The sequence below is a fragment of the Arachis hypogaea genome, chromosome 9, assembly GCF_003086295.3.
Source record: "Arachis hypogaea cultivar Tifrunner chromosome 9, arahy.Tifrunner.gnm2.J5K5, whole genome shotgun sequence".
Taxonomy (NCBI): Eukaryota; Viridiplantae; Streptophyta; class Magnoliopsida; order Fabales; family Fabaceae; genus Arachis; species Arachis hypogaea.
Window position 1 is genome coordinate 70,122,065 of NC_092044.1, and position 7,269 is coordinate 70,129,333.

Genomic DNA, 7,269 nt, shown 5'->3' on the forward strand with positions numbered 1-7,269 from the left:
CTAACACCTCCTTCACCTCTCCTCATCTCAAATCACTGCCTCTATCCTCTCCCTTGTGTTTGGATTATTCATTCTTCTTCACTCTTATTCCCTTTCTTCTTCTACTAACAATAAGGAACCTCTTTACTATGACATAGAGGATTTCTCTTCTTTTTCTATTCTCTTCTTTTTCATATGAGCAGGAACAAGGAAAAAGGCATTCTTGTTGAAGCTGATCCAGAACCTAAAAGGACTCTGAACACGGAACTAAGAGAAGCTAAATTACAACAATCCAGAGACAACCTTGCTGAAATTTTTGAACAAGAAAAGGAGATGGCAGCCGAACCCAACAACAATAATGAAAGAAGGATGCTTGGAGATTATACCACACCTACGTCCAAGTTTGATGGATGAAGCATCTCAATTCCTGCCATAGGAGCAAACAATTTTGAGCTGAAACCTCAATTCGTTGCTCTAATGCAACAGAACTGCAAGTTTCATGGACTTCCATCAGAAGATCCCTACCAGTTCTTAACTGAGTTCTTGCAGATTTGTGAGACTGTTAAGACTAATGGAGTAGATCCTGAAGTCTACAGGGTCATGCTTTTTCCTTTCGCTGTAAGAGATAGAGCTAGAGCATGGTTGGACTCTCAACCTAAAGATAGCCTGGACTCCTGGGATAAGCTGGTCATGGCCTTCTTGGCTATGTTCTTTCCTCCTCAAAAGTTGAGCAAGCTTAGAGTGGATGTTCATACCTTTAAACAAAAAGATGGTGAATCCCTCTATGAAGCTTGGGAAAGATACAAGCAGATGACCAAAAAATGTCCTTCTGACATGTTTTCAGAATAGACCATGATAGATATATTCTATTATGGTCTATCTGAGTTCTCTAAGATGTCACTGGACCATTCTTCTGGTGGATCCATTCACCTAAAGAAAACGCCTGCAGAGGCTCAAGAACTTATTGACATGGTTGCAAATAACCAGTTCATGTATACTTCTGAGAGAAATTTCGTGAATAATGGGACGCCTCAAAGGAAGGGAGTTCTTGAAATTGATGCTCTGAATGCCATGTTGGCTCAGAATAAAATGTTGACTCAGCAAGTCAACATGATTTCTCAAATTCTGAATGGATGGCAAAATGCATCCAACAGGACTAAAGAGGCATCTTCTGAAGAAGAAGCTTATGATCCTGAGAACCCTGCAATAGCAGAGGTAAATTATATGGGCGAACCTTATGGAAACACCTATAACTCATCATGAAGAAATCATCCAAATTTATCATGGAAGGATCAACAAAAGCCTCAACAAGGCTTTAAAAATGGTGGAAGAAATAGGCTCAGCAATATCAAGCCTTATCCATCATCTTCTCAGCAACAGATAGAGAATTCTGAGCAGAGTACCTCTAACTTAGCAAATTTAGTCTCTGATCTGTCTAAGGCCACTTTAAGTTTCATGAGTGAGACAATGTCCTCCATCAGAAATTTGGAGGCACAAGTGGGCCAGCTGAGTAAGAAAGTCACTGAAACTCCTCCTAGTATTCTCCCAAGCAATGCAGAAGAGGATCCAAAAAGAGAGTGCAAGGCCATTGACATAATCAATATGGCCGAATGCACAAGGGAGGGGAAGGACGTGAATCCCAGTCAGGAAGACCCTCTGGGACATCCTCTGAATAAAAAGGAGTTCCAAACTGAGGAACGTAAGGAATCTGAGGCTCACCTATAGACCATAGAGATTCCGTTGAACCTCCTTTTACCATTCATGAGCTCTGAGAACTATTCTTCCTCTGAAGAGGATGAAGATGTAACTAAAGAGCAAGTTGTTCAATATCTAGAAGCCATCATGAAGCTAAATGCCAAGTTATTTGGTAATGAGAGGAAGCATGAACAACTTCTCTCAATGTAGAGTCAAACAGAGTCCCCACAGTCAAACTCTAAGTTTGGTGTTGGGAGGCCACAACCAAACTCTAAGTTTGGTGTTAAAACCCCATATCCAAACTCTAAGTTTGGTGTTGGGAGTCTACAACATTGACCTGATCACCTGTGTGGCTCCATGAGAGCCTACTGTCAAGCTATTGACATTAAAGAAGCGATTATTGGGAGGCAACCCAATTTTTATTTATCTATTTTTTTATTGTTCTTTTATGTTTTATTAGGTTCATGATCATGTGGAGTCACAAAATAAATACTAAAATTAAAAATAGAATCAAAAACAGCAGAATAGAAAGCACACCCTAGAGGAAGGACTTACTGGCGTTTAAATGCCAGTAAGGACTATATGGCTGGCGTTCAATGCCAGAACAGAGCATGGATCTGGCATTGAACGCCAGATGATGTGCGGAAAACGATCCGACACAAAACTCACCGGCAAGTGCACTGGGTCGCATCAAGTAATAAAACTCACAAGAGTGAGGTCGATCCCACAGAGATTGAAGGATTGAGCAATTTTAGCTTAATGGTTGATTTAGTCAAGCAAACAAGAGTTTAGTTGTGTGATTTGTGATTGACAGAAGTTAAATTGCATGAAATGTAAAAGGGAAAGGGTAAATTGTAGTAAATTAAAGAGAACAGAAAATAAAAGTGTTGAATCTTAAAGAATACGAAATTAAATGGCAGAAACTTAAAATGTAAGAAATGTAAATTGCAGAATCTTAGAGTGCAAGAAATGTAAATGGCTTGAATTGTAAATGGGTCAGGGATGTGGGATTGCAGAAATTAAACAAAGAAAAGTAAAATTAAACAAACGGATGAGGAGAAGATGAATTCAATTAAACTAGATCTTAAACGGAAATGAAAATAAGCTTGGTGTAGTAATTAAACAAGGAAATTAAAATGGAAACTAGTAGATCTCAGGACCCAAGAGACTAGATAACTAAGTCTAGATCTCAATGCCTTCCTAGATCCAAATTCAGAAATCACTTGCAAGAAAATTAAAGATCAAACAGTAGAAGAAACAAAACCAAATTCAATTTCCAAAAGTTGTGGTAAAGTGAGACAGAGAGATCTCAAGGTGAGATTAAGACAGAATTTCCTCAATTCTTCAACCCAAGATTCAAGATAATTGTAAATGAAATTGAAAACAAGAAAACTAAGAGGAAGAGAATTCAATTCTCCTTCCCCAAGACTCAGAAATTGTAAAAGCAACAAACAAAATGTAAAGTGAGCTCTCTACTGTGAGTACTCTCCAAATTCTAAAAGAAAACTCCAAAAGGAAAAGCTCTCCCAAAACTTAAATTCTAAGCTATTTATACACTCTCTTCAAATGATCTTCAAGCCTTGAATTGGGCCCTTGCTCTTGATGGAATTGGGTTGACAAAAGCCTCTGTTGATTGCTCCTGGTGTTGGAAAGAAACCCATTTATGAACCGGGCCATGAACCATTTAAGCTTGAGTCAAAGCTTGAGGCAAGCTTTGGCTCAAGCCTTTTTTAGCAGATTGTCTTTTTTATGCTGCCATCCACGTTTGGCTCAATGTTTGAGGTCAAACGTGAGCTCAAACGTGGCTCCTTCATTGCATCTCTTTTGGCCAACGTTTGGCCCAACGTTTGAGGCAAACGTTGGCGCAAACGTTGGCTTGTTCAAGGCTTCAAATAGAGTACCCTTTCTTGCTAGAGTGGCGCCAACGTTTGACTCAAAGATTGAGGCAAACATTGGCGCAAGCTTTTTTGCTCCCTGGGTGTTCTTTTTGTGGCGCCAACGTTTGACTCAAAGTTTGAGGCAAACGTTGGCGCAAGCTTTTTGCTTCCTGGGTCTTTCTTCTTTTGCTCTGATAGTGCCAATATTTGACAAGTTTGAGGCAAACGTTGGCGCAAACTTTTGATGCCTCCAGGGTGAAGTCAAGCTCTTCCTCACGTTTGAGCTAAAGTTTGAGGCAAACTTTGGCTCAAGCTTTTTTTCCTCTCTTGCTCTTTGCCATTCCTTCTTTCTTCAACCTTCTTCAAAGCTCTTTTCACCTATCATCAATCAATCAAAAACATCAAAGCTATGCTATAATCATGAGAGTTTTTCTTCTTCTTGAAATTTAAGCAATTATGGCATAAAAACTCATGAAAATGCATCAATTCATCCATGGTTGATTGAATCAAAGGAAACATGAAATTCTACCCAAATGGCTTGCTTATGGCTCAAGAAAGTGCATAAAATCTATTGAAAACAAAGGAAAAAGACTAGTGAAACTAGGCTAAGATGACTTGTCATCACCAGAAACATGCAGCAATCTGGCATTTAAATGCCAGGATTGCACACTGAGGAAAGCTGGCGTTCAATGCCAGAAACATGCTGCAGATGGGCGTTGAACGCCCAGAATAAGCTTAGAGCTGGCGTTTAACGCCAGAAACAAGCATCAATCTGGCGTTAAATGCCAGGATTGCATGCAGAGGGCATTTTACATGCCTCATTGGTATAGGGATGTAAATCCTTGACACCTTAGGATCTGTGAACCCCACAGGATCCCTACCTACCTCAACTCACCTTCTCTCTTCTTCACCAATCACCTCAATCTCTCTTCCCCATCACCTCTTCACCACTCACATCCATCCATCTCTTCCCCACCCAATCCCACCCATATGGCCGAAACATACACATCTCTCCCTCTCCTCCATATCTTCTTCTCCCTTTATTCTTTCTTCTTTGCTTGAGGGCGAGCAACATTCTAAGTTTGGTGTGGTAAAAGCATAGCTTTTTTGTTTTTCCATAACCATTGTTGACACCTAAGGCCAGAGAAACCTCAAAAAAAAAAGAGAGAAAAGGGAAGACAAATGAAATTTTTTCCACCTCTGAGTCATGGGAGATGGAGAGATTCATCTCAAGAATCCATAGCTCAATAGTAAAGCATTTGACTGCAAATCAAGAGATCCCTGAGATACCTCAGGGGATACATGTTCCTCTACATAATTATTGGGAGCAACTAAGGATAGGAGCACCAAAATCACTAGGGATCAAGCAACAAAGGCAAGGAAGAGAGATAAAGGAGCTCAAAAAGCACCATTGATCCTTCAAAAAGGCGCCACCATCACTAAGGTGGACTCATTCCATAACTTCCTTGTTCTTATCTCTGTTTTTCGATTTTATGCTATATGTTTGTCTATGTTTGTGTCTTTATTACATGATCATTAGTATTTAGTAATTATGTCTTAAGGCTATGAATAATTCCATGAATCCTTCACCTTTCTTAAATGAAACATGTTTTTAATACAAAAGAACAAGAAGTACATGAGTTTCGAATTTATCCTTGAATTTAGTTTAATTATATTGATGTGGTGATAATACTTTTTGTTTTATGAATGAATGCTTGAACAGTGCATATTTTTGATCTTGTTGTTTATGAATGTTAAAATTGTTGGCTCTTGAAAGAATGATGAACAAAGAGAAGTGCTATTGATAATCTGAAAAATCATGAAATTGATTCTTGAAGCAAGAAAAAGCAGTGAAAAAGCAAAATCTTGAGAAAAAAAATTGGCAAAAAAAATAGAAAGAAAAAGAAAAAGCAAGTAGAAAAAGCCAATAGCCCTTAAAACCAAAAAGCAAGGGTAAAAAGGATCCAAGGCTTTGAGCATCAATGGATAGGAGGGCCCAAGGAAATAAATCCAGGCCTAAGCGACTAAATCAAAGCTATCCCTAACCATGTGCTTGTGGCATGCAAGTCCAAGTGAAAAGCTTGAGACTGAGTGGTTAAAGTCATGATCCAAAGCAAAAAGAGTGTGCTTAAGAACCCTAGACACCTCTAAATAGGGACTTTAGCAAAGCTGAGTCACAATCTGAAAAGGTTCACCCAGCTATGTGTCTGTGGCATTTATATATCTGGTGGTAATACTGGAAAACAAAGTGCTTAGGGCCACGGCTAAGACTCATAAAAGTAGCTGTGTTCAAGAATCAACATACTTAACTAAGAGAATCAATAACACTATCTGAAATTCTAAGTTCCTATAGATGCCAATCATTCTAAACTTCAAAGGAAAAAGTGAGATGCCAAAACTGCTCAGAGGCAAAAAGCTACAAGTCCCGCTCATCTAATTAGGACTAATATTCATTGATATTCTGGAATTTATAGTATATTCTCTTCTTTTTATCCTATTTGATTTTCAGTTGCTTGGGGACAAGAAACAATTTAAGTTTGGTGTTGTGATGAGCGGATAATTTATACGCTTTTTGGCATTGTTTTTAGGTAGTTTTTAGAAGAATCCAACTACTTTTAGGGATGTTTTCATTAGTTTTTATGCTAAATTCACATTTCTGGACTTTACTATGAGTTTGTGTGTTTTTCTGTGATTTCAGATAATTTCTGGCTGAAATTGAGGGACCTGAGCAAAACTCTGATAAAAGGCTGACAAAGGACTGCTGATGCTGTTGGATTCTGACCTCCCTGCACTCGAAATAACTTTTCTGGAGCTACATAACTTCAATTGGCTCGCTCTCAACGGCGTTGGAAAGTAGACATCCAGAGCATTCCTGAAATATATAATAGTCCATACTTTATTCGTGATTAGATGATGTAAACTGGTGCTCAACGCCAGTTCCATGCTGCATTCTGGAGTCAAACGCCAGAAACACGTCACGAACCAGAGTTGAACGCCAAAAACACATTACAACTTGGCGAATGGATGGCAAAATGCATCCAACAGCACTAAAGAGGCATCCTTTGAAGAAGAAGCTTATGATCCTGAAAACCCTGCAATGACAGAAGTAAATTACATGGGGGAAGCCTTTGGCAACACCTATAACCCCTCATGGAGAATCCATCCAAATTTTTCATGGAAGGATCAACAAAAGCCTCAACAAGACTTTAATAATGGTGGAAGAAACATGTTTAGCAATAGCAAGCCTTTTCCATCATCTTCTCAGCAACAGACAGAGAATTCTGAGCAGAGCACCTCTAATTTAGCAAACATAGTCTCTGATCTGTCTAAGACCAATTTAAGTTTCATGAGTGAAATAAGGTCCTCCATTAGAAGTTTGGAGGCACAAGTGTGCCAGCTGAGTAAGAAAGTCACTGAAACTCCTCCTAGTACTCTCCCAAGCAATACTGAAGAGAATCCAAAAAGAGAGTGCAAGGCCATTGGCATAATCAACATGGCCGAACCTAGAGAGGAAGGAGAGGACGTAAATCCCAATGAGGAAGACCTCATGGGACGTCTCTCAAGCAAGAAAGAGTTCCCTATTGATGACCTAAAGGAATCTGAGGCTCACCTAGAGACCATAGAGATTTCATTGAACCTCCTTTTACCATTCATGAGCTCTGAGAACTATTCTTCCTCTGAAGAGGATGAAGATGTGACTGGAGAGCAACTTGCTCAA

The 7,269-nt window shown here is 39.2% G+C and overlaps 1 non-coding gene across 1 annotated transcript; it reads right to left on the reverse strand.

Annotated features, from left to right (window-relative positions):
• Positions 1-711: 711 nt before the first annotated feature.
• Positions 712-815, reverse strand: LOC112714138 (small nucleolar RNA R71). Its single transcript, XR_003159094.1, has one exon. It is a non-coding gene; the product is annotated as a small nucleolar RNA R71 (small nucleolar RNA).
• Between the last annotated feature and the right edge of the window lie 6,454 nt (positions 816-7,269).